Source organism: Rhodnius prolixus, unplaced genomic scaffold (assembly GCF_049639745.1).
Source record: "Rhodnius prolixus isolate KJV_2025 unplaced genomic scaffold, Rpr scaffold_1, whole genome shotgun sequence".
In the NCBI taxonomy this organism is placed as follows: Eukaryota; Metazoa; Arthropoda; class Insecta; order Hemiptera; family Reduviidae; genus Rhodnius; species Rhodnius prolixus.
In genome coordinates this window covers 37,776,366-37,803,350 of record NW_027411581.1, presented here as the reverse complement: position 1 = coordinate 37,803,350, position 26,985 = coordinate 37,776,366, and the positions used below count along the sequence as shown (strand labels likewise).

The following is a 26,985-nucleotide window of genomic DNA, read 5'->3' as shown; positions in this document are numbered from 1 at the left end:
AGTCTGTACCTTGCGTAGTACACTGATCGGATTGACTCAGTGGAAATACAGGACATCAGAGTTTATATTTAGGAGTAAAACCTTCATTTATACTCGTATTTTATTGAATTGAAAAGAGTTTGTTGGTATTAACAAAGACAAAAAATTATCTAATATAATAGCGTCAAAGGTTTAACCGTCAAAAAATACAAACATGGAAATATGCATACATCTAAACGGAAGTGGTCTGGCATGTCGGTATATAAAAAACATAATATTTCACGTATATTTGATGTATAGACTTGTTTGCTAGCTACAAGTGAATTCTCAAATCTTTTTGACGGTCATGACTTTTATGAGAGGATCAAAGGAGAAGGCCTTCTAAAGTGGACTATCCCATATCCTCCCAATGGAATTTCACTCCTTTAAGCACTTACCTCCAACTGTTCTTCTACATTTGACAGCAACACACAATTTCATTTTTTCTTTATCCTTGATATTTATTTTATTCGAAGGAATTAGTTGCCTCAAAGAAGTTGTTGAGCCACTTGGGCGATTCATTTCGTTCAAAAATAATGTAAATCATTCATTCACGATGAGATGATTAAATATAAAATTTTTAAGAGGATTTTTATAATTCAGTAAATAAGAATTTTTTTTATGGACTCCTCAGCACTGTTGATGCTATTTCTAATTGTTTTGGACGGCTGTTTTTCCCTCTGATGCTTCAGTCATTTACGCCCCGTTTTTAAACTTCGTACGGATTAAAGAGGCTGCGAAATAGATGTGAAAGAGGACGATAGTGAAGTATGACAGAACAATGCGAAGATGAGATCAGTAAAACAGTGAACAGATTGATGTATTTAATTTAAGGATTTGTGCTAAGAATGTTACGACGTGAAAAAAGTATTCTAAATAGTTTCTTAATGAACAAGAGAGGGAAGTAGGCTTTCTTGAAGGAGGATATAAAAACATAATTATTTTTTTATGTTGAAGTTTATAGCGCTTGCAATTCTTTCCATAACTGGCGTAGCAATCTCGCTGTTGATTAGTTGTTAGTATTATAGTTTTGAGTAAATTATCTATAAGTTTTCTACAACTGATATAATTTAGGAAACATTTTAGGAAGGATATTCATCACTATCGCGTGAAATTCGTTATATCATTATGACTTCGGACCAGAATGAGGAAGGTTTTTCTTAGGTTACAGAACAGCGGTGACTTAACTTTCTCTTAATATTTAGAAGGTAATTGCTAAATAATTTTAATTAATATATATATTATATATGTTGGTAGTGAGTTAACCAATCTATCCTTATCATGGAATCAGAGACTTTAATTTCATAGCAATATTTTGGTTTTGTCAACAACAGAGCTTTGTTCACCAACGTCACATAGCCTCTTCTATGGACGGAAAAATTATTGCTATGGACAGTTCTTCACTTGGTTCAGGTTTCGGTAGAGTCTGGCACCCAGAACTATTGTGGCAGTTAAACAAACCTCCCTTCGACTTATCTAATCATAAAATATGCCCTTTCACATCAGTTGTGGATCAGCCAGCCATGACAACTCGCAGGCACAGGTTGGTGTACTTTAAGTTCGAGTATACTAGGACCACTTCTAAACATTGTACAGACGATCGTAATTAGCACTGCAACAAAAACGACTAATATATGTTACATCAACAGCATACTCTTATCGATATGGACTAATGGACTTGAACAATGGGGTTCAATCAAACTCTCTCATTCAGACAAAAATTATTTACTTTTCTCTCTCTTACTAATATTACTCTTCTAATATTGATCTTAAAATTCCCTTCGCAACTGGATCAGCGCAACTAAGTATAGAAAAATCTTCAAGTCACTTCTTTCCTTTTCAAATCCCTCCTCAATCCCAGATTATCTCCCATGTTGGCCTCATTATCAATCACCTATCCACCAGTATTTCAGCCCTGGGATTGGATCGAAATTTAAGCGGTGATCTTGCGAGATCCATTAAGCAGCTTCTCTCCTCCAGCTGATCCAGCCAATATCATATCCACAGATTCCCTTTACAAATATTTTCCGGTGGTTGTGAATAGTAAATAATAATAATTGAACTGTATTTTAATACTAATATGAACCTATCTGTGCTTGAGAGTGACGGATACAGATTGTACTACTACTACTTTCGTGCGACAGATCATCCCAATCGAACTGAAGTTGTGCTGCATAAGCATAATGAGGACGGGAGGACGGTAATGATGGTGGAAATTGCTGAACTAACAACCTTGTTCAAGTTTCAGAAGAGGAAAAACAAAGGTATGTGGAGCTAGGGTTGGAAATAAAGAAGCTGGTGGTAGGTAGGCACCGTCCGGGCCTTCGGCAACTACCGTAGCTTCAGAGGAACTACCTACCAGTATTGCAGCCCTGGGAATGGATCGAAATATTCACTAAATATCCAACAGCAAAAAGCGAAATCTTGAATGCACGTACAAATCGCACTATCTGCAAATTTCTAGGTGACCAATAAAAATATGCTTGGCTGGTAACCCGTACATTGCTATTTTATTCCAGGATATCTGAGTTTGGACAAGAAATATTAAAATAATAATATTAAGTATCTATTAAATTCTTTGTAAATTGATAAAGTAATAATAAATAAAAAGTAATGCCTATTTTTTTAGGCACGCTCTAGTATATCTACCAAATTAGGTGAAAAGGGCGCAGGCGCCTAGTAAATTTAATAAAAAGTCTTCTTGCTAACCATTAAATAAAATCCAAGGCCAAAAATGGGAATTGAACAAGTACCAGAATTCATCTTAGCTTTATGGTTCTCGCCTCTAACCTCTCGGCTACCGCGGAACGTCATTAAATTTATAATATTAAATATTTTGTACGTTGGATAATGTAAAAATGGCAATTTGCTAAGCACACAAAGAATAAGTCCACAAACCAGTGATGGAAGGTTTTTTTTTTCTGTTGTTAGAAATATTGAGTTATTCGCTAAATTTAGCGATAGCGTAAAAAATACTACATGTTATTCACTTGTGAAAAACTAGCAAAGATGTCAACTGGTTTCGAGGAAGTGTTATTATGAACTGACGGATGAGGTTAGGTAGAGATCAACAGATCTTTAAATGCTAATTCGTGGTCTAGGAAGATACTGTTTAATATTTTGTATTTTAACTATCAGAAGGTAGTGTTTATTTAATTAAATAACTGAGTGGCCGATACTGTTTATTCCGATTATCATTAAAACATTGCTGTTATCTGTAAAGTATAACAATAAACACAATTCTTAGATTGACATTATTGTAATACAACAGGAGAGTATATTGTTAACATTTGTTAGTGCCACGTGTCAAATAGCAATAAAAGAATTGAAATATGAAGCTGTAAGTATCTGAATTACAGATCAGCACGGCCAGTAATATTCTGGTATTTTTGTAGAAGGTGTATCATTATCAACTGATAGTTGAACATGAGCAACGTGACTCAAACAAGTTCAGCACTATTTCCTATTGCCTTCTTCTTCCTCGTCTCTCTTTACCACCATATTTCTTTCATCTTCTTACTTCAACTTTCAAGACATAGATTGAAGTTCAAGTGTTCCAAACCAATCTTGCCTTCTCAGATTTTAAGTACGATTACCATTACATAAGAATATATATAAATAATAAAAGTTTGGTTCTTGTTTAGATGCACTCACGTCTTCCTCTAAACGCAACTTATCAGTCAAATTTCCATGAAATCTTAAAATATTTATTAACAACATTTATTGCATTCTATATTTTAAAGGTTTACCAACATAAAAAACACTGCAAAAGAATCGCGACATTCCAATACAGTAATGTTTGTTACAGTTTTCAGTATATAAATCCACCTGAATGTCATGTAATAATAATTAATTTTCTTTTTTTCTTCAACCAATAGCGCTCACTTAGACACAATTTTTAGAGGTAGACAAAACGAAATTTAAGCGTGGGAAAAAAATATGAGCTCAACCTTGTCTCAAAATTAATTAAAAACTGGAATGGTATATGTTAGAACTCTACATAAATTGTTAATAAAAAATGTATAACAATTTTTCCACAACATCGAATTTCTGCTAACTCCAGACCTGAGCAGCATAAACTAAAATTTTTTGTTTTTTGTTATCCAAACGTTATGTTTGGATTGTCTACAAAATTGATATCAGAATACATTCAAACATTATTTTGCTTTTATTAATTTTTGACTTAAATGTTTTATTACAGTCAGGGTCGGTGTTAGCGAATGTCCCAGATAATTTTATTATTTATTTTATTTAAGGCACGTCAACATTTGAGATCGTTGGCATCCGGAGTGTTTTGTAAGCTCTTGACAGTGATTTCTCGTTAAAAACAACACTGACTTTCTTAGCATTGCTGTAAGAAGCTCTTAAGAATAGAAAAATCTAACGGCTTGCAGCTGGATTATAATCAGGCATCTCCGCGTGGGAGTCCACATATCGTAGATATTCCATGCCCTAATTATACATAAATATAAATAACGTAATCATAAATAATCCCTAATAATAACAAATTATAAGCAGATTATAAATTATACCCTTTTAACCAAACTATGAAGTTATTGAGGAAAGGTTCACTGCTTAGATTACTATACCGATTCGGGAAGAGGTAGGAGTTCCTGATGACGAAATTTTTGATGATGCTTTCTAAATAGATATTAAATTCTTTTCAGATTTATTGAAGGTAAAAACTATTTTAATTACCATTTTGAATTTTTGGTTTTTGGTTTTTAAAGCCTAAATAGTGTGAATGGGTTTTTATAACTTATTTTATTTTTAAAAAAAGCACTATTATGCGTAAAATTCATAAAATGGTGGCAACATAATGATCTGAGTCCACCAAAAACCTGTTTGTTTAACTCCAATTGCACGCCTGCTGGAGGGTTAACAAGAGAACACTGTTCTGAGACCGGCAGTGCTCTGAGAAGGCTTCTAGTACCAATGATCTGGATCCTTACTTTAAAAAAATATACATTCGAATATCCGATCACTATACATCGAAATTATTTCTGTATATTTTATATATATACTTCTATTCAATGTAACTCTTTCAACTTTGAAAATTATCGGACTATATTTCATGGAATAGAAAACTAGCTCAGATGAAATGGATTCCACAACAAAGAACGTATTTTTATTGAAACCCATTTAATCGCAGAAGCTAGAATCTGGTAATCACAGAACAGAGCTAGCATTGCAGAATTACCTCAATATTGATTATTGCTGTCAGTTATCAGAAACATGTTTTCAACATTTTTTTTTTATTTTTGGCGTGGAATTTGTGTGCTTGTGTTTGTATATGCGCATGCGCCTTTTTTATTTGTATATTACAGAGGGAGATGTCCAATTAATAAAAAAATTCCAGTCTCCCAAAAAATTTCTTCCATCTCACTGGGTGATATTTTGTTCACCTCGCCAAAAATTGCTCTCTCACTTTAGGCGTCTCTTTCATCGCAACACCTTCGGCCTTTTCTCTTTAATTTAATTTCCTCCTACTTAGTTTTGCACAAAACTACTCCTTAATGTGCTTATATAGTATAGATACTGCACTAAAATTCTAAGCAAAACCCATATTTGTAATATTTACCATCTTCAGAAATTAATTACCTTCCCAAAATGAAGTACGATATGAAAACAATCTTTGCGGAATTTTCCAAAAACGCTGAACAACTACAAAATAGACCCTCAATAAGAAGGATTTACTCTTCAGAATATGATATTAATAATTCCGCAGTATATTGTTCAAGGTTATTCCTTGTGGCAGCGTACTAAGTAAACTTTCTCCATTGTTAAAAATATTTTTGTGAGCATTTCTTTTTACTTTATTAAAAAAAGGCTCCCGTTAACCGGGTACTTTATATTACATAAAAGTCTATACACCAAGTGCTTAACTGCTCTCAAGCACAGGCATTGTTTGTAGTATTTTTTTTGGGGGGGGGCTTTTTTTTGGCATTGGCTTTCGCCATACTGCCAGGCTCTTATCACTAGAATATCACTCTCTCCATTCTTACTTATAAATACATTCGCTTCACACATTCATCCCTCTACTATATACAACTATTTACGTAAACTACAGCTAATGGATGGATCAGTACTCTATATTCCTGCCACCCTTATAGCTTAACCGAAATTAAAATCACGTAATCTTTCTCTAATCATTTTCTTGCATTCATTCTAATCGGCTATACCTTTTAAATAAGTACATTCATATTTCATTGCTAGCTCTGCTATAGACTTAAACACATAGATGTTGGTGGAGAATATTATGTCTTCGAAGCAAAATGGTGCATCTAAATACCTGTATATGTCGTCAAACATTCGTTTCCTTTCTACTACATACCGTGGATATATCATCTGCATTTGAAGTTTGTAGTATAAAGAATAGATTATTTAGAGTAAATCTACAGCATATGGCCTCTCACCACGGTAGATTGAGTCAATTTTCAGCGAATAAAGACATATGTAAAAGCTTGTTCCATAAATATGGATAAGATGATTTTATCAGGGCACAGAATTTGCACGAATTGAAGCAAGAACATGAAGGAGATGCATCATAAGATAAAATATATGTTTTTGCGTGTGCAAATATTTTTAAAAGATTGATTAAATAGCACAATAGCACAATAGCACAATAGCAAAATAGCACAATTTACAAGCCCATAACTTTACTAGGACGAACAATGCAGGTTAGGAAGGATAAATAGTTAATATAATTTCTTTTAAACAAAAATAACACAACAAACACAAAAAAAAATCAAAAGTAAGTGCGACAAGGAGAAGAACTTGAGAGATTTTTCTTTCTCATTTAGTTAATGAGCTTCTGAAAAGTAAATGAGAGAAATAGAAGCAAATGAAGTTAAAGAACGTAATGCAAATTTGTATTAATGAGTAAAAGAAGCTTGTTATTTGTAGATTATATAGTTTAGAGTTAAATCATTCTATAGATTACCATTGGAATGGAGCCATCCATGATTTTTATAGTTAAGTCAATTACATTGTGTGCACTAGTTTTTTTCTTATCACTTATTTTCCAGACTTAAGTGCACAACAAAGACATTATCTAAGAATGCAGTTCATTAAAGTTAGTTACGCTAGACACTTCTTCAAGGCTTTTGGCGCCTCTTCGGGCTTCCAGTTTGAGAAAACCATGTGTACACTGTTTTAGAATATACATTGTGCACGCAGAAATAGTTGAGTCGTGCAATGATTAACTCACAGGCAAACTTCAGCTCATCGTTGCACCAATTCACTCATATTAATTGCATTCAACTCTTTACTGAATACTGTGTTTATTCAAAAAACCAGTGGTTTAGGGAGCCTCGATATTAGGTAATGTGTTAAGGTTTTTCATTACTAAAATTAAGATAAGTGTCAACATCATGAAAACCTGCCATTAGCATCCGGGGTCTTGCCAGAGCACTGCTCTCGTTACAGATAACAATGTAAGTCCTGTACAGAAGGGTACTGTACAGGAGTGCTTTTCGTTGCCCTTTTTCAAGCCCATGTAAGCATTCATATAAAGTAACTTTACTTGTCACGCTCCTTTTTTGTTATGATTACAAGTTTAATATTCAAAATTTGAAAAAGTAAATTTAGATTAAAGCAAAAACAAATGGGAAAAAAGAAGAAAAAGAAAAGACGCATAAAACCGCGATAATTGTTCTTCATATTTATGTTTTTAATTAGTTTAACAAAATAGTACTGAGTTCAGAGCTGGTCGGCGATGCGGGAGTTAAAAATAAAAAAAATAAAAAGCCAGGGCAGAAAGGGCAAACAGAAATAAAAGAAGAATATAGTGATTTGTGTGTAAAACCTAAAACAAAATTACACTTTTGTGAGAAGCCGAGATAATACTGGGACAGCTGAAAAATGAATATATTTGCATGTGAATAAACAGACACTCCTGCGGGACGGTTTTATTTTATAGCCTGGTTCTCGGCTAAACAGAACTGCAGAAATTTATTTCCAAGTATTAACAAAGCAATTATTAAAATTAATAATAAAAATAATAAGCTTACGAAAATGTTTCAACAATATTCTTACTTAAATTACCTTAACACTGCATTGCCAATCCGAAGTCAATTTGACTCCAAAAAAAAAAATAGGAATGGTCTCTGTTTCCCCACCATAGCTATCCCGAAATGCTCTTAGATTTGCTATCTTTGTAACCAGGGCCGCTGCCCGAAAGGGTAAAGTCCACCAGAGTATTATGACGCTACCGGCGGAGAGCGAGGAGGCACTCCGCTACCAGCTCTCACATTCTATAGGTCTCTTTTATTAGTGTTACTAGTACAGATTATCTTATAATAGCTATCTTAAAAATTCAATATAACTATCTTTTGTGAAAATTGAAGTGGTTTTGGTGTACACCTACCCCCTTCCTCACCTGGTCTGGCCGAGGAGGAGTGAAAATTTATTTTTTGTGACTGGAGAATCAAGGTAAGAGTAAGATCTTAGTATCTTGAGCCGCTGGAAATTTTTCGGGTCATAGATTTGCTATCTTTTTTTATTTTTTCGTTCTTAATTCCTATTCTTTATCATCCTTTAATGATAATTTTATTATTGAAATTGAACTAAATATAAAAAAAAGATAAAAATAAATTATGGAGTTATATGACGGCACATTGGCAATTACTGACTAAGTTCGAGCATTGGCAATGCAATGTTAAGCGCTGCAATATTGAAGTGTATTAGCCATATCGAAAGATTTCTTATCGTCTGTGAAGGTCTAAGGACTTATTCTAATATGACGACAATTGTTCTCGTGACTTAGCGACATTCGCAGACTGTGGCTGGCAGAGAGGGGATTAGCTTTTCTTTACTTTTGTAAGAATAAAGTATTCTATTTCCGTTTATAAGTGGACATTTGTTGGTAAAACTTTTAATACTATAGTACCATGTTGGAATTTATATCTTGGATGCCAGATGACTCTGTGGTTTCATTATATACTGTTATATGATACTACATCAAAACATTCAGAAAGATGCAAATACATTGATGAAATGAATAGTTTATTTATTTATGCTTTACCTTCTTCAGTCAGTTACAAATTGAAATATTCGAATTACAAAATAATGAAAAAGCCTCCGGACAGTGTTCTCTCGTTACAGACAACACTGTCCATCACCGGACAGTGAGCTGTAAGAAGCTCCTAGGAAGAGAAAAATCTAAGGGTCAGCAGCTGGATTCAAACCCGGGACCTCAGCGTGGGAGTTCAGTACGCTAACCGTATAGCTAATCCCTTCCCGGTAGACCTAGTTGTGTAGTAAATTAGTTGCGGTTACTAGACCGGATGGCTTCAAAAGTACTTCATTTCTGAAAACATATCTTGCAACTTTCTGTAAGATTTTGTTTGAACATGAAGACGATTTGAAAGGCGAATGAGATATATGGTACTGATGAGATATATGGTGCTATTAAGGAAATTTAGGAAAAGCTACATCATTATCAATAAATGATAAAGAAAATTTGATAGAATTATCATGTGACAGAACCTATATGATAACTATGTAAAAATCTGCTTAAAGAGACTGTTTGTAATGAGGTAGCTCTATCCAAGCAACTTTAAATTTCATTGGTACTTACAGGTAGTTGAATGCGTAAAAGAAATTAATTTAGAAGATTTGGGCACAAATGTAATAATCCTAAAGAAGAACTTTGTAAATTAACTAATAATTTTGAAGAGAAAAATATGTACGCAATTTTTAATTATTTAAAAAAAGTTTTAAAACTAAGATCTTACACTTTACAAAGTTTATAAAGTGAACTTGAACTCGAACTGTAACAGATACGTTGTATCTTTATACAAATAAAGATAATAATAAAATAACACACTCGGAATAGCAAATTTCACGAAATACAATCATTTTTACGAAGTGGTACAGTGTAGCATGATGTACTACCAAGTGGTACGCGAGCCAAAAAAAGGTTGGGATATCGCTGCACTAAACCATAATAATTGCACATACGTACAAACACTTCAGCGAGTACTTATGAATTTGGTGTCCAATTAAGTGTACAGTTCGAGCAGTTAATGAGACCAAGTTTTCTGCCGTTTCGGGAAATGCGTTACTTACAAACCTCTCCAGTAATCTCGTCAATCATTGGTTTTACTAACTAATTTTCTAAATCAATTTAATAAGCAATTAAAATTAATAGCATTTAATTTTGATAAAGGGAAAACATTTCCTAATAACTCAAAGAAATAAAAAACAAATTCTCCTCTCTAATATTAAAAGCCCAATTAAAGTAATAATCTTTAATTGAAGAAAGAGTTTTGATTTAATGAGTTTTGAATTGAGAAATTGTGACAGTATAAATAGGAAAACTATGAGACGAGTTGGAGGAGAGTCCTGGGCGCCCGACATGCTGCTAACCAGCCACTCACTAGTTAGTAACACCACCAAGTCATCAACTCCTTAACCAGCGACCACTGAGCACGCCTTTCAAAACATTCACTAACTTTGCTTTAAACAAACTTTCTGGCAAAGATTGTCCTTTAAATATTTCACTTCAACAGTCTCCCACTGCCAGCCTATTACTTCCGCCATCTAAACTTTACACTTCCTCTGGATGGCCTTAAAACTTGATCTCTCAACTAGAGATTAATTTTACAACGAAAATACCACTAATAAAAAAATGACTTTTGTATTTAAAACATTTTCACTCAGCTGTGGTATACTTCTATACTATTTACTATTTCTATACTATCTGTTGCACGCACAACACACATTTACGCACATGTAACGCAAGCACGCACTCTCTCAGGCAGTAAGTTAGCCTTTAGAGTAGCCTTTTCGACTAAGATTAAAGTTTTTCTTCCAAATTATTGACAAGATTGAAAAAATCAAAGATCCAATTATTTCAAACTAGATGGAAGAGTTTTCACTTTCTCGTCCAGTTTCCCACTATACTATACGATCGTATGGACTCGTGAGTGACAACTCAACTTCCTGTATACCAATAACTATTACTTATTACCAGCGCTCATTTATTTATGAGACTTATGCTTCAAATCATGCATTTCGTGTGCCGAATCAATTTCTGTGGGTTTCCTACTCGTACCCGATACCTGAAATGCGGTTAATCGAATTTCATAAAAAAAAAGTTTACTATATTTCAAACGCGCAGCCTAGAAGTGGTGAATTCAAAATACATATTGAAGGGTAGGAAACATATGTCCAATGCGGGTCTCTCTGACTGCCACTTGGTAAATCAACTTTCAATTTGTTCTTCAGAAATATTAGTTTATTGGGTGGCCAAGAAACGTACCTGAATTCAATTCCTCGAATCAGAATTATTTCTCAGATTAAACTAGCTTCTAAAAAATCTATACGATTATTTATTAATGGACTGAAACACATTTTTTTCTGAAAGCCAATGTAAATTGTGTAATGATAGATAGATAGATAGAAAAATACTGTATTTAGTTTTTTTATACAAAAACATTACAGGGGTTCTGTAATAACAGAAATAAAAGAACAGAACATATTTATACAAAACAAAAACAAAAAATTGATACTGCTATGAAACAAACTGTAAACAAAACTAAAATGAACTTTTAAAAATGAAAATGGAGAAAATTATACTTAATATGCCAATATAATAATATCCGTATAATATGTATATATAATGATTATCTTAAATTTATTTTTATTATATAATATTTAATGTTATCCTAGGCATCTACAACTACCCATCAAACCCATCATGTTTCACTCATTTATCACAAATGCTCTAAGTTTTAGAGCGCCAGTAACGTAGTAGTAGAGATGATCCAACTGTTTCTCAGAGGCAACGGTCAACAAGCTAACCAATCCTTGGCCTTCATTTACACTACCCGTTACATATCGTTCTAGGTAGTGATTTCTAATAGGAGAGTAAAGAGGGCAATAGATTAAGAAGTTAAATTGTGTAATGAGGTTAGTTCTAAGGACGATCTTTGTCATTTCTTTACAGAATGTAAAATTTTAGATTGCCTTAGAAATAAATTCTTACTATTTCATTTTCAAGAGGAGCAGGTATCTAACTTAGTCCAATTTGAAAAATTATTGTGCTTAGATGATATCAAAGCAAACAATATTTGTAAATTTACTATCGAGGGATTAAGAGTAAGATCAATATTATTGTAGGGCTTAAGTGGTAGTTTAACGTTAAGCCCACCTGAAAAAAATAGGCGATTACTTTACTTTACTGTACTTATTGTAGGGCTTAAACATGTTCTATTGTACTCTCTTTTGTACTTTTGTGTTTGAATTATTCTCTGGCATAACATTCATTTCTTAAAAAATATCATTATAATTATTGTCATTTATCTATATGTTAAGATGCTGAAGATTTCCATTATATTGTATAAATAAGGTTTTTTATACCCATACGTATTTTTTATGTAAATTTCACTATTTTACAGGATTTTAAAGAACCCAGCACTAGTGTCAAATTAATATTTTGTAATGTTTATATGTTATCAGCTTTGTATGCTCATCCCCTTGCTATGGAGAAAACTTGAAAGCAATAAATTTATTATTATTATTATTATTATTATTATTATTAATTATTATGAAATCAAGAAGGAAAAGTTATGCAATCTATGTTTGACAGGTATGACCTGTAAAAAAGAGGACCAACATTACTCTGAAATTAAAACTATCCTCGCAGTACGAATTTTTCGAAACGTGAATTGGATTAAAAATTCATCAAGCAGTAGCAAGCTAGGTAACCTCGTGGTCAGCCAACTTTTCTAGAGCGGCCATTTTGAGAAAGTAATCAAAAAGCAAGCACCAATTAATGTTTTTATTCATCAAAAAGCTACTTGATATGAATGTTTTACGTACAATCGGCTTTGGTTCGTTTCAAGCACATTTATCATATGAGTTAAAGAAATTCGGACAATGCCCAAGAGGGTTTACTTGCAGTGGTACAGAGCATGAGAATGCTAACATTACCATCGCTCTTTATGTTGGAAATGTAAAACACTGTCCGATAAAACAGAGGTTGTTTGGTTAAGTTGGACAGGAGGGAATGCCATGGACTGGGAATCCTAACATAGTAGTCGTTATACCGCATAGAATGGAAAAATCCAAAAAGAATGCTGGTATTATGCCGGTATATACTTAAAACCAAATTCCACAGCCATACTGAACGTAACCCGCAAGAAAATACTAAATTGTGTAAACGAACTGTATGTGAATGGAGGCATTTTACTGTGTGTCCTAACATTTTTTTAAACATTACTTTTATGCTATCTGAGCATTTAATACGTTTACATAAAAAGAATCAATAAATTGTTACTTTTATTATTATTATAAAATTAAACTTGCTGTGATTTATTTATTTTGTGTTGTGCTGACTATAAGATATCAAAGAAATATCAAACTATAATAAACTGACTATAATAAATATCAAAGAAAAATTTTCAAGAAACAGTTCTAAATTTATGAAACACATATACAAAATTAAGATAACATTATTCGAAGCACTTTCGAAAAAATATCAGAAAAATAAAAAAAAACACACAAGTATACTTCAGGTTACAAATATTGGCCATTTCGTCACAATCGGGTCCTCTGTGTAAAAAAATCGAAATCTAAATTTTTAGCTTTTTTTTTCTTTTTTTCTCGAGTTATTTTGATTTCACACCCCCATACACCACTTTCTAAAACCTCTTTTGCGAACTCAGGGAACTTAAAAACACATTTTTTTTTTTTGTAAAAACTGGAAATCGAAATTTGATAAGATCGCAATTCCTTGCCTAGTAAGACCATCAGATAAAGTAAAAATACTGAGTTCTTCGGCCGTGATCTAAACGAGATAAAACAGAGTGCTAAGGTGAGGCAATATTTTCAATCTTTGAGAATATTAAAAGCAAATTGTTTGACTGGTGCACAGTCTAAACTTGTCTGTTTAGATTAGACCGAGCTTGAGTAGAATTGATTAGCCGTTTGTTTACCTTACTTCCAATGTTGTGAGTTTTAATGGATCTTTTGTCTTCCTACCAAATTATTTACTGTCATAGCTAATTGCCGAACAAACGTTCGGTGTAATAGTCATTGCAGCGCTGATAAGTTACTAGGAGACAGTCTGTGAAAAACCGAATATCAATATGAAGAAACCTTCTAAGGCTGGAAACATAGTGGAGCGGCGAGCAAAAGGCGATGATAGCTGCTTCAGATCAAAGAGAGCGACTAGAAGCGAGCAAAGAGTCGCATGCACATAGTGACGAGTTTAGTCGCGTTCTCCTTTCGACGAGACATGATGGAGGAATTATTTCTATACGAAAATTCTTCCTTGAAAATTTGGTGTTTACAGCAGCTTAGTAGTAGGAGCTGCAGTGTTCATGATATAATCAGGACTACTACATGAACATGGTGAATTCCGTCACTTGTACCAACAACTTCGGCAGCATCCTGGCAAGCTTCATGCGTATTTTCGAATCTCTATTTCAATATTAAATTACATACTAACCAGTGTTGAAAGCATGTTTATCAAGAAAATGACGAATTTCAATGTTAACCCTATTAATCCAGTCCCATTTCTTATCCAAAACAAATCGGTTGTGATGTAGAAGATCCTTTTGGATTCACAGAGGTTTATTTAAAAAAAACTTCACCAATAAATGCAGCAATATCCATTTTAATCTGGAAAATTGAGCGCGATGAGAGCGAAGAAATAAAACATGTCATAACGCGTTGCTCTACTCTCTCTTTGTAGCGTTGCTCTATCTTCGCTTTGCTCCACACTATGGGCGGTCCCATATGTTAACTTGTGTTTGTTTTACTGTTCGCTATCATCGCCGCGTTGCTATGATGCTATCATCGCCCCTATTTCCAACCTAAAGGAGAGCAGTAATATCATTTCAATGGCAGCCAATTTTACCTGAAAAACAGATGTATAATTAAAATGCTGGCGCGTTTACATTAAAGTCCAAACTGAGAAGTTGAGATTAGCATCCGTTCTGTCCTCAGTAAATCATCCGGAAAACGGAAATGGTGTTTAAGAGTAAATCGCAAGCTAATACTTTATTCTTCTTCTAAATATACAATGTAAGAAAAAAACATTGCGATGGTATTCAATTTTCGACTGCAAGTTTTCACAGAAAAGCCATTCGTCATTGAGGTCCCCCCCGGAATCCCAAAAAGGGGTCTGGATAAATTGGTCTGGATAAATTGGTCTGGATAAATTGGTCTGGATTCATGAGGTATGCAGGTTTGTTTACTGTCTATCTGAAGAGTGCATGGTCAGAATAACTTTAAAAAATAAAATTGAGGGAAGTTCAAATTTGTTATTTGATGTAACTGCCATTAACGGACGTTACAGTAAGCATTAGTCCAAAATTAGCCAAATGAAAGGGTTACATAATCCTGGAAGAATGCAAAAATGTATACTTCTAGGAGAGGAGGAGGTAGAGCTTTTTACTGAAGTGCACAAGTATGTAACCTGAATTTATAAATTTAACTAAATTTGGCGATCTGGATTTCCATTACGCTAAATATATTGCATTTTTTAGGCGCCACGGTAGCCGAGAGGTTAAGAGGCGAGACCTGAAAAGCTAATATGCATTGCTGTACTGGGTTCGATTCCCGGTCTTAGGCCTTGGATTTTATTTAGTTTATAAAAGAAAACCGTAAAAGTATGTTAGGCGGATATAGTCTAAACCCGCAATGCTTACATGTATTGTTGGTTTAGTGGGTTCGATTCCCCTGGTCTAGCTGTTGGATTTTATTTAATGATTAATAACAGAAATTTACAGTAAAGTACGTTTGCTAGTCGCCTCCGTCCACGACAACTAATTGGTAGTTGGAAGTAAAGCTCGCCTGAAAAAATACGCAATTACTTTACTTTACTTTGTATTTTTTAGTATTTTCTTTTTTTTTTTCAAATATGGTATCTTTAAAGCGAACGTACCACATTAAAGTCAACTACTAAGAGAAAGTCATGTGAGTATACACATCAGATTGTTCAAATTTAACTAAATTTGGCGATCTGGATTTCCAATACGCTAAATATATTGCATTTTTTAGGCGCCACGGTAGCCGAGCGGGTAGAGGCGAGACCTGCGAAGCTAATGTGTATTGTGGTACTGGGTTCGATTACCGGTCTTAGGCCTTGGATTTTATTTAATGGTTAATAAAAGAAATTTATGTTTGCTAGTTGCCTCCGTCCACGACACCTAATTGGTAGTTGGACGTTAAGCCCTGCCTGAAAAAATAGGCAATTACTTTACTTTTTACTACTTTACAGCGAACGAACCACATTAAAGTCAACTACTAAGAGAAAGTCATGTGAGTATACACATCAGATTGTTCAAATTTAACTAAATTTGGCGATCTGGATTTCCAATACGCTAAATATATTGCATTTTTTAGGCGCCACGGTAGCCGAGCGGGTAGAGGCGAGACCTGCGAAGCTAATGTGTATTGTGGTACTGGGTTCGATTACCGGTCTTAGGCCTTGGATTTTATTTAATGGTTAATAAAAGAAATTTATGTTTGCTAGTTGCCTCCGTCCACGACACCTAATTGGTAGTTGGACGTTAAGCCCTGCCTGAAAAAATAGGCAATTACTTTACTTTTTACTACTTTACAGCGAACGAACCACATTAAAGTCAACTACTAAGAGAAAATCATGTGAGTATACACATCAGATTTTCCCTCCGTTTTCAACATTAAAAAACACTCAACAAAAAGGGAAAACTTTTTCGTTTCGATTAGACATAAATTTATAAATTTCATAAATTTAACAGATTCAGTTGCAAGTGGCCTCGCGATTAGGGAATGTTACCGCTGGGTAACTTCTCCCCTCAGTTAGTGGGTGTAAAGTATGTTATAGTAGTGTCAGTATTGTCATTATTACTAATACGTAGAGCATCTAGCGCTGGTATAATACTTATTTAGTATTGTCTCCTAGGGCAAAGTAATTGAGCTTCTAATTAAGATTTTTATCATGTTTTCTGCATTAAGTTATTTATCTTGAGGAAACACTTGTTAACATTTTTCAAATGGGGCTGGTCATAATCTTGATAATGGGAATGTATAATCAAGTAACTATGATTAATTTGAATGTTAAACTGAACTTTTAATAATGTGACTTGTAAACTATGAAGAGATCTCAAATAAAATTTAAAAAAGTAGGATTACCGTTTAAATAAATGTATTACATTTTGTCTGAGTTGAATTTTATTTTAAATTTTGAAAAATGGTTAAAAAAAAAAAAAATCGCATACTTTTATTTAAAAAACGTGTTTCCAGTGAGGAATCGGACCATTCTCAAGTTAACTTCAAGAACAGAATCTAGTAGTCTGGAACGCTGTGTTTCTTAAAAAATACTTTTGAAAAAATTCTAAATATTTTCAAATCATTGTTAGTGTACATTAAAATACATTAAATAAAATAAAAATCTAATGTTATCATATTTTAGCACACAGTTTCTTTTCATAAATTAAATTTACCATTTTACTGAATCTTGTTTACAGAACAATTTCCTTTATTTTTAGTCAAAAGAAGAGTAAATAAATGCAATAGAAATCAGTAAGAAGAGGTAGTCAGATAGAAAATGGTGGACAGGCAAGATCTTTTGAGTGGTATTCAAGAAAGAAGTATCTGAGGAGCGCTAATACTTGAAGAAGAGGTTAAAAGGAGAAAGAGGGCGGAAGAGATAAGGACTGTTTGGGGACGCTGAAGGGTCAAAAGGTAGAGTACAGGGTTGCTCAATTTTTATCTGATGGTCATTTGTAAGGAATGCCTCTATACTCATGAACTTTTGCCCTTTAAGGGCTCTCCTCATTTCAGGATTCACTTAGACTATCCTCCTACAGTAATAGCCTTCTTTTTTTCTTATATGCCAGACTATATGCATTATTATTTATTAAAGAAGAATTTTACTGTTAATATTGTATTATAATATAACTTTTTTCATTCAGTTTCACTGAAAAACCTTTCAATAAAGGTTAATCCCAAATAAATTATCATGATAATAATGTATCTACAAAAATGAAACGTGTGACCGACGTAAAAATGTTCTAAACTATCTTTAATCTATCCTAACATGTTTGGAATATGTAGGAGGCGGATGTTAATATGATTTGAATGGCAGAAAAACAAATAATATTAAGTTAAAATGACCGTGAGTTATATTCTGCTTATCATCTTCTAATTACACAGCACTACCTAATTGCAGTTTTCGGAAATTGCAAGGAGGATGTTATCTAGTAGAAACAAGCCTACGAAACGATAATACCTCAACTAAATATTTAGTAATCAATCATTGGTAAACTTATTTATTTTCAACAATGAGAGTTGCTGTAAGGCAATGTGATGAGGTCAACACGCTCCAAGTGTTGTGGTTATAAGTTACAATCAACTTGACGCCCGCAGACGTACCAAGAAGGTGGATATCAGAGGTTGAACTGCTCCCACCGGAATTTGGGAAAAATACAAATTTTCTAATAAGATGCTATATAAAAATGCAATTATATATGTACATTATTTAAGAAATTCCAGCTCTAAGATCAGATAAAATGGCTTCAATTTCCTACATTTGTAATAGAAACATGAACCCATCTGCTTCATGCATTCTAAAAATAATTCTCCAATAATTGAATGCCATTTTAAATTAGATAACATTTCGGGTCCAGTGATCCTTTGCTACTACGTCTTCTTTGTGGCACCCTTTAGATCGAGCACCCTTCCAGTTCTTATGTTTCACAAGGCATTAATCTAAAGAGGTACTCTGGTTTTGATAGGGCCAACACATAGTGGTTAACAAGCGTGGATTTGTAAGTGGGAGATTTACAGTTCGAATCCCGCGTTTAGCTACTTTTTATTTGTTTAAATAAAATGTAAAAGTGAAGTATGTGTTGCCGTCCCCGCACGGTAGTCGGAAGTTAAGCCCAGCCAGAAATATAGGCGATTACTTTACTTTTTACTCCAGGTAAAGCTCGAAGATATGTGTTGTTTGTTCTAAAGGGTCATACTCTCATGCTGTAGACAATTCTGGTCACTGACGAAAAATACTCAAAATTACGTACATATTACCCTTTTCGCTTCTTTCTATCAGATCCAGTGACTATTTTCTTCATTGTTGATAGGCCCAAGCGGTATATTTTTTTAGTTGTTCAGCAATGGTTAGTCAAGAAGCCTATGGTCGAAGGATTGTTGCAGTAGTGTTATTCTAAAAGAGTGACTTGAAATGGAATTTCGCCAAAATTATTCACCCATAACTGGATCTACACTTTATGGACTGCAGTATTTAGCTTTAAATGCTCAGGCCATTTAAGGTTATCAAAAAATGCTTATCATGAAGGACTTATTACGCTTTAGCCCTGAATATCCAGACAATATGTAGCAATACTCTCCAGAACCGGATAATCTCACATTGACTTGTATTAATTTATTAGACCCAGATAGTAAGTAGAACCGCTTGTATGGCCATTACGACAGAGGTATTAATAATAATAATAATAATAATAATAATAATAATAATAGCGGAGGTCCCGGGTTCGAATCCAGCAGCTGACCCTTAGATTTTCTCTTCCTAGGAGATTCTTACAGCTCACTGTCCGGTGATGGACAGTGTTGTCTGTAACGAGAGAACACTGTCCGGAGGCCGGCAGAGCACTGGAAAAAGCTCCGGGCGCTAATAACCTCAGCTGTTGATGCGCCAAAAAAAAAAATAATAATATTATAATAATAATATTGGATTCCCACGTGGAGGTCACGGGTTCGAATCCGGCTGCTGACTCTTAGATTTTCTCTTCCCCAAACTTGGGAACCATAGCAGACAACTGTGCGAGAGACACTGTTGAAAACTTGAATTTTAGCGTTTTATGGGATATTGTAATTTGTAATGAATTTGGATTAGACCCTGTTTAAACCGAGTTTAGCTGAGGAGACTCTCTCTTCAAGATGGGGGATAAAGGAGTGACAGGGAGTTAACGTTACACCCAGGAACTTGTACCGGTTTGCTATCTCAATTCTTTCGCCTTTATACTTCTCAGATGCCGCAAGTCTGCCTCTCTTACGAAAAATCATTATCTTTGATATGTAAATTCCATTGGTCACAGTAATTTTCTAGTAAGATATTAATATTTCTTTGGAGACTTAATGGGTTATCGGTTATCAGAGGTATTGATTATCCTTCTGCTATAACTTTAGCGGCACAAATAAATTGTTACTAACTCTATTTAAAAGTCGTCGAATCAGCGTCGAGCTCTCGGCTTCCACCACTTACCTTGAACTTAACAGAGTCATTAGCAAAGTAAAATTACTTAATTAATAAAGAGAAGTCAATTAGTAATGTTTGTTTTATAGCTTAAAGAGATCATGTTGCCTAAATTGTTTTGAAAATTTACTCTTACAAACAATTTAAACCAGAGAAAATGATTGTCTTGAATGATGCAGGGGTTTAAAATGAAAATGTAAAACGTTGGTTCCAAAACTTTCCTCCTGCCCGAAAAGGATGCTGGGAGTGCCCTTAGCTCCTTTACTAAGTACCTGTTAAACCAAACTCTTCCTACGTTAGCAGGAAAAAAACCTACAATCAAAACCCTTCTACAGAATTAGGCTGTTTTTTAAACTATAATAGTATCAGACTGACGGGTGTCGGTCGGCAAGAGTGAGTAGTTTAGTGGTGTTGAAAATGATAATTCCCTGCTAAACTGTAGATACGCTGTATGGTTAGCGAATAGGTCCTGACACTTAGATTATTACACCAGGTTAAGAGCCAAGCAAAGAGTGATGCGACAGCGATGTTTATTAGCGCCTGTGCTAGAACGAAAATCGATGATCGTTAATATAAACTCTTCGAGAGTTTTGTGGCAGCTCTGAGACACTAATAAAGTTACCACACGTTAATAGTATTAATAAATTATTAGTACATTCTCGCTGAGTTATTTTATTTTCTTTTCTTCGACTGGAGTAAGAAGATTTAGCGATCGTGCTCATTTTCGATTTTGAGTTTTTACCTGAAATAACCATTTTGAGTTCTGCTGCTCAGTTGATCTGTCTAGCAGAACTCAAAAACTGATATTGCGAATCGGTGTCAAGTTAAGCTCTTAAACCAAATCTACCTTCCGGAAGCGCTATTTAACTGATTAACTCAATCGTTTTTCAGTTTTTTTGGAATTCCTCGAAAATGGCTTAAAAGACTTTTTTGTAAAGCTTTTACCCATTGCATGCCTGTAGCTGTAGAGCTATATAACCTTTATTTGAAACCTTTCCTCACGAACAAACTGATGTTCAGTAAAAATATTTAGGTTTATTTATTTCGGTGCTTTTAATGATTTCTCGTTTTTCCCGAATTGGTCTCCTTATAGAATCGTAGGAAGGACATTAGTGGTGTTGGGATTCAAGTTACATTGATTTGTGCAGAATGAGGGCAGAATAGGTTACTCCTCCTTTTATCTAAGTAAGCTAGCTGGCGACCACTTATGTATTTTATTGCATGCAGTAGGTCAGGTTTAAAGGTTTACTCTGCAGAGGAAATTTGCAGAGGTACGTTTGAGGTCAGCTTCCTGGCTTAAGGCTTATGGTTTATCTGAGCAATAATAACCAGGAACCAAGGCTAGCACCGTCCTGTAGAAAGATGAATTCCTCAGCATGACGGTTTCCTCGCGGGTTATTTTCAAATTTGAGGGCGCTTAAAGAAAGTGGGTCTACAAACCACTTTGGCATCTTTCATTTTCTAAAAGACTTACAGATTCTAAGAGAACTTACCAGTTATTGATTGCTGGGTGAGGATATCTCCAATGGGATCTTCACAGGTCTTGGGATTTTATGGCTGTTTGGGACTAGAATGGGTGCTGTAGGGTTCAGCCTGGCACAGTTAAGAGGTACACAAGAGGTCTTAAAATTAGTGGTCCACTTTCACACCTACAAGAAACCGAAAAAAATATGTTTGAAGTCATTCGATATTTGCAGAAAAGGAATTGTCCGATTTGTAGGTTCGGACTGGATTTTTGTCTAATGCTATTCACTTCTTTCATTAAGAAAAAAAAAAAAAAAAAACTGACACAATTCTGTAATTTATAGTAAAAATAATATATGTAAATATAATTGAAAATAAAGAGGGAGTAATATGGGCTTAATTGCTTAATTAAACGGAAGGTTATTAAAGAAAGCCTGTAATCCTCTTAGGCTCTGTAAATATAAAATGGTTACTACCCTCAATTAAGATGTATTTTCGGAAAATCTCTCAATCCGGATTTCTTAACGGGAAATATTTCTTTATTATTGGGTCTGAGAATTAGTTCCATCAAGAAAATCTTTTAGTCTTCCGTCATTAAATTGTTCTTTTGGCAAATACTATTTTCTATTACAAATATCTACTAACTTATATGTTTTGTGCAATCAGCTATTAAAGAGATATTTTAAAGGACTGGTTGGTTTAAGTAAATACTTAAATAAATACGCTTAAATAAGCGTAAATTCGCTTGTTAGGTTAGAATTTTTAATGTTACTATATTTTGTAATGCGAGAGCATTAAATTGTTAAATATACTGCCCGCCGTCAATTAGTTTCTACAATAAACGAAATAGTCCTTGAGGATAGAATATGAAGTAAATTGCTTATTTAAATAACATCTAAAAATGCCTTATAGTTTTGATTTTAAATTACTTAAAAAATTGTTGTAACCTAAGAAATTACATCTGTTTATAAATTAATTGCAAGCCTAACAGTAGTTTGATGGGATGTCGCAGTCTGCAAAATAATAAAGAAGAAACATTAAGATCACAAACAATAAAGGACATTAACTGTTCAGACGTTTCTTTCTGGCATCGGTCTATTTCCTGGAGCTTTAGATTAAAGATGGGTAAAGTCATTATGAATTGTAATATAGGTCAGCCAGCCAACTCAATTAGCGTTTAATAACAATGGGGTGCACTTAATAAAATTGGAGAAGTGCCAATTTAGAGGAAGCGGCAAACCATGGCAATCCAGAGGTAAGCAGAGATTCTACGGATAAGGCCAAAGGGAGGGTTCGGTTAGCGGGAGCCGAAGGGAGGTCTTGGGAGCGAGAGAGAATGGAAGACTGGATCTTACAGGAAGTGAACAAGACGCTTCTATGCCAAAACTAACATAACACACTCTCCGCAATTTAATTGGTATACTAAATCTTACATCCTGATGGACTGTTTCTGGCATGTATTCAAGATATACTTGAATTTAGTCTTTAGTTTGTTACTATGGATGGTAGTCTTGCAATCATCTTAAAATATTATTGAAAATGGGTTACATCTCTAAATAAATAAATAAATTTTCGTCTAGACCAAAACCGAAAATCCTGCAGGAAGAAATTTAGGAACTAAGTGCCTCACTTGATTAAAAAATGATTTAGTAGGAATTTTGGTTAGGGACCTAAGTTTCCATTGTCCTTCTCTAATCTTCGTACGAAAGCCTAAACTCAAAATCTAATAAAGCCTCTATACAAGAGTATAGAGACAATTTTTACTAAAACAACGGCTCCTACATGAAAATAATGGATAAATACATCGCCAACCTGTGCAGGATGAAAAGATCTATTTAGAGTTACCTCATTCTTCCGACTGCGGCAGATTCATTTATTATTTAGTGTTCCTTCTACGAACGAACTCACTTTCTAACTGAGAGAACATTTGGCAATATCGTTCGGAAACAAGTGATATTGGATTTAAATTCGTGTAGAAGGAAAACATTTTGGTCTCTTTTAATACTTCAGACTCCATGGTTGAACTGAATATATTATGAACTGAATATATATATTATGAGATAACTTTGAGATTATGAGATAACGTGATTTTTTTCTCCTAAAAGGAAAGATGAATAACTAAATTATTAACTAAAGGAGAAAGAACGAAATTTATTTTACTGGTCAAGAAAGATTCTAGTTTTAAAAAGCTTTTAGGATATCTATGGTCATATATTTAGTTTGTTGCATATCGAAGGGATACGATGATGAACTAGATAGATCTGTCATTAAATTAGACAGTTACTTTTTAATTATTCCTCTGACATCCGGATTAACATCTTTTAAGAATTTTTATAAAGAAAGAAGGTAGGTGCAGCTCTCATACGACTTTTGGCCACTCAAACAGTAAATAAATTAATTCTTTGACAATTTTCTAGAAGGTGAAACAGTGTTTCTTGTTTCTTTTTTAGTTACTTACAATCTGTATAGACATATCTATGTATATTTAATAAGTAAATAGGAATAGATAAAATAGACGAATGCGTGCAAGGCAGGAGGAGAGAAACTACCCAGCGGTAGCACACTCTACAAAATGTGAATGATGTTTAGGCCTTCAGACTGCAAGGAAATCACGGGGCCACTGGCGATTCAGCCGGCGAGGAGGATTGTTAGAGATGTCAGAGTAGGCGAGAAGCTACACAAGAGGATTAGAGCAAATAGAGAGAGCAGTATGGAACTTTTTGTATTTAGTCTTTCTTGGCGAGTTGGTGTAGGAATAGGGATGTTGAGGTCGTGGTGAAGAGTAAGGTTAGTCACGAGAAAGGGGCGTCAACTAACTGTCGGAGGAGTTGTGACAGAAATGTCTGTACAGTCCGTATGTTTTGTAGGTTTGGCTGAACCTCACAGCTCTAGTCCGTAAGTCCACATAGGTTTCAGGATAATACTGTGTATTAAACGTTTCAAGTTCTATGGGCAATTCGGAGCGTTGTCCAAGAATCGTAGGTTTTAAGGGACTAGTTTCGAAAGAAACATTGAAACAATGATTCATAAAAATATATGAATATATGTATAATAATAATATATAAAATATATAAGTATATATTTACATATAATATATAGATATATTAAAAAATACATTGTGCAAAAAATCCGATCAGTGCAAACTCAAAATTGATCCAAATGTAATTTTTTATACAAAAACAGAAATAAAAAACAATATTTATCTCAAATATGATAAAATACTTCAAACTAATAAACAAAAATGTTTATTCCATAAAAAAATTATATAAAAAAAGATCTGTATTTTACTCGGAGGAGATTTTACAGTAAAGTGTGCGTACTGTTTCTCCCCAGCATTCGATACAATCCGTATAGGGAAGCATATCCCCTTAAAATAGGATTAACCAGTATAGAGTGATGTTAAGCCTGCGGAGAATGCTTACATTGTTATTATCAGACGTAATAAAAGAAAGAAGGGTGGTAACATGATCTAATCTTTTCATTGTGAAGTAAAAAAACGATCTCATCCTTCAAAAAATTGTGCAGGAAATTATACAGCCTCTTGTACCGTCAATTTTAGTTGAAAATAAAGGAAATGATGATTGTGTGTTACTGATACGAAGAATTGTATATATGTATCTAAGTATGCTTTATACAAATTGTTTCTTCAAAGCATTATTCATTGGTGGTACATCCACCATTTCTTCAACGCAACACCAGAATTTTTTTTCATTCAAAGTTAGCTCAGAGCTTAGAGTGAGATGGAAGCTTTAAGCGGACGCTGAAATCCTGGCACATTTGTCAAAGCTATAGGTTCATGTAGACAGTTAATGGACGAGCACTTTCAGCCTCAATTAATTATTCCTTTTAAGGTACTTTTAGATGATGAACAGCCCTAATGTAATACCTTTGGTTGCAGATTTTCCTCGTTGCACACAAAATAACGATTAATAAAATTGTCCCTTAGCATTAATAAAAAATGAAAGCTTTTCAATGAATAGTTTAAATTTACGAAAATGTTATTTAAAAAATTCGTTTGATAAAAAATTAGATGATTTCAGATTCTCTTTATCAATAATTAAATAAACTTTAAAGAATTGTGACGGCAGCTAGCTTTCACCATTTAATACCCAATTTTAATTTAGAATAGCAGGCGCACCTCTCATACTGTAAGACATCTTGGTCATTTTTCGCCTTGTTGACACTTTTTATTTCCTCTTCATGAAACTAACTGAAGTTGCTGACGTTCGGAATGGAATTTTCCTTACAGTCGCGAAATTTACTTCGCAGTGAATGTTTTCAGCACAAATCACAAGAAAGGTGCTCTGTTTTGGGGGTCACCGATTTGGCAATGTGCCGTCAAAATTGTCACCTCAAAAAATAATTTAGTTGTACATTAGCCGTATTTTAACTGTTTCGTCAATTATTATTTGCTTCTTTTTCCATCAATAATTACTTACTGATTGATTGATTTTTGGTTTTGTTAGCACCATAATAACGTAATACTTCAAATTCATCACTCTTCCTTGATAAATGCAAATAAATATATACGGGTATATTAAAAATAATTTTTATTTCTGAAAAATTAATTAAAAGTCGTAAAAAGATGTTTTTAAATAATTATTGAGTCATTTTTTACAAGCTTAAACTTAAAAAATTAAAATGTTTGGCAAAAAGACAATTTCTCTGCGCACAAAAGTACACGTAGGTATTGGAAAATAATTTTTAAATCTCGAAAGAGATTTACTGGATTATGGAATGTGCGAAAACTATATTCACCAATGAAAAGGGCCACTGTTAGTATAGTATTGGATTTGCATATTTCTTAATCCAGTAATTTTCCCTTCATAATTTACTAAATTAGTTAAATTACAATTTTTGGCAGATGAAAATGGAAATTAAAAAAATGATGCCTGTAATTAGTTTGAAATGAAAATATTGATGTATGGACCTGTTAAAAAGACTGCAACAAAAAAATAAAAGTTAGCAGTTGTTTGATTTTTTAGGTAAATCAAATAAATTTCTGAAGTAAAGCAATTTTTATATGGATTCACATCTTCTGACACAAAAAAGTGAATTAATTTAACCAGATTAAAAGAATTCAATATGATTTTTACGAAAAAATAAAAAATGCAAAATGCTCTATTTAAAAACAAACAAAAAAATCTGATTTGTTGATGTGGAGGTAGCATCAAATACAGGTGTTGATGAAATATATTGTTGAAATGTTGGTAGATTACAGATTAGTAGATTCCAACGGTCGATTCTAAAATAAAAAAGATATCTACTGTAAACTGAAATGAAAAGGAAAA

General features: G+C 33.7%; 1 protein-coding gene across 1 annotated transcript in view; it reads right to left on the bottom strand.

The window, feature by feature from the left end:
* The window catches only part of Toll-6 (Toll-like receptor 6), a 493,343-nt gene that overhangs the window by 354,134 nt on the left and 112,224 nt on the right, over positions 1–26,985 (bottom strand). The window lies entirely within an intron of this gene.